A 2060-nucleotide genomic window follows, 5' to 3' on the forward strand; every position below is an offset into this window, starting at 1 on the left:
AAGTTATTCTTATATTAATTTTGTAATTCTCATGGAGCAAAATTAATATATAATAACCAATAAATAAAATAGTAGAGTGAGAATATTTTTTTGTAACACTCTTATTTCAAATCTACAATCTTTTTTGTCTTAGTTTTAATTCTCACAGAGGAATTGTTGTAGGCAAGATTACTTATTTTTAGTAAAAATATTCTCACGAAGTTTTTACTACCTTTTAGCACAATTCAAGCAAGAAAATATTTCTCTTCGATCGTCACTAGTTTTAACTCAATTAATTGCATAACCTCACGGAGTGCTATTAATTAACTTTTTCTTAATGAGCAAATATAATTCTATTAGCAATAAGAAATTATTCTTTAGAGAAATACATGTAGAAATTGAGATTTTATTGTAATTGTATTATCAAGTGAATTCAACGATTCCCATCTCTTTTTACATTATAAATCTTTCAGAAATTATTTGTTTTGCTTTAATTAATTAACAAGTTTTAAAACTCACCTTTCATCAATTTGGTTCTCTCAAATAGTAGTAAAAATATTAAAAGTCTGTAGCCTAGATTAACCAATCTCTGTGGGACAATATCATAAACTATACTAGAATTTGAGTGAGTACGAGTAGAAAAATCCTATGCACATTGGTCTCGTCATATTTTTGGCACTGTTGCCAGGGATTGGCATACATCTACTTCATATTAAATATTTTGTTACTAATTTGAGAATTTATTATAATTATTTCTATTAATATTATTATTATTATTATTATTATTATTTCTGTCAGTATTCTCACTATCTACTGAGTTAAGTACTTCTACCTACTACTTCTTTCATTAGTTTTCCTTAAGTATATTTAGTAAAATATTACTAGTACGTTTATCTACAGATACTATTCTAACTTTATTTCTAATTACTATTATTACTAGTACTATCTTTACTTATACTTAATATATATTATCGTACCTTTTTTCTAACTATTTTTGTTATTTTTGAAAATCTCTTTAGTTATTTTTAGTAATGCTTTAGAAATTAGTGTTACTTTATTATTATTTTTCTTCTCTTTAAAATTTTAGGTAGTTTATGACCCTCTCTTCTTCAAAAAAGTTGGCTAGTTACGATCCAAAAATTGAAAAATCTCTTCGATTGTGCAGGAAAGGACAAACAATATCTTCTCAAAGTATAGCTCGTGAAGGTATGGAGAATCAAGAAGTAGAAGACATTCAACTACCAGTCCATGTGGAGGATTAGTTTGATGAAGTAGCACCAAGGCCAGCAAACAGAATCCTAAGGGATTATGTTAGACCTGACCGCTTCAATTGCGAATCTAGGGTTAGAAAACCTCCAGTGGCAGCCAACAACTTTTAAATCAGGACTGGCCTGATTCAAGCGATTCAACAGTCTTGCATCTTAAATGGAGACACAAGTGAAGATCCACACAGTCATTTAATTGACTTTTTGGAACTTGTTGAAACAACTAAGTATAATGGAGTACCTCCTGAAGCTATCAAGTTAAGGTTATTTCATTTCTCTTTAAAAAGAGATGCCAAAACTTGGTTGCGATGTTTGCCACAAGGTTCCATCACCACATGGGATCAAATGACTTGGAAATTTTTAAACAAATATTTTTCCCCTGCTAAAACCACAAAGTTAAGACAAGACATCTCTAATTTCTTGCAGACTAACACTGAGTCAGTTTATCAAGCTTGGGAAAGATTAAAAGCAATGTTAAGAAAATGCCCACACCATGACATTCCTGAACATATGCAGTTGTATATTTTTATCACGGGTTAAAATCCTCTTCTAGAAATGTGATTGATGCAGCTGCAGGAGGTTCTGTAATGGGAAAAACCATACAGGAAGCATTGCGATTGTTGAATGAGATTTCTGAAAATGTCATCCAATGACCATCTGAGCGTGTAAGAATCAAGAAGGCTGCTACGGTAAATCAGGTTGATGCTTTAAATACACTAACACAGCAAATTGTTTCTTTGGCACAAAGTTTGAAACTTTTCAGGTGAATACACAACAACCAAGTCAATCTAAAGCTTGTGACATGTGTGGAGGAAA

General features: G+C 30.8%; 1 non-coding gene across 1 annotated transcript; it reads right to left on the bottom strand.

Moving 5' to 3' along the window:
- Positions 1 to 1637: 1637 nt before the first annotated feature.
- On the bottom strand, positions 1638 to 1744 carry LOC138878838 (small nucleolar RNA R71). Its single transcript, XR_011402611.1, has one exon. It is a non-coding gene; the product is annotated as a small nucleolar RNA R71 (small nucleolar RNA).
- Between the last annotated feature and the right edge of the window lie 316 nt (positions 1745 to 2060).

This window comes from Nicotiana sylvestris, chromosome 9 (genome assembly GCF_000393655.2).
Source record: "Nicotiana sylvestris chromosome 9, ASM39365v2, whole genome shotgun sequence".
Classification (NCBI taxonomy): domain Eukaryota; kingdom Viridiplantae; phylum Streptophyta; class Magnoliopsida; order Solanales; family Solanaceae; genus Nicotiana; species Nicotiana sylvestris.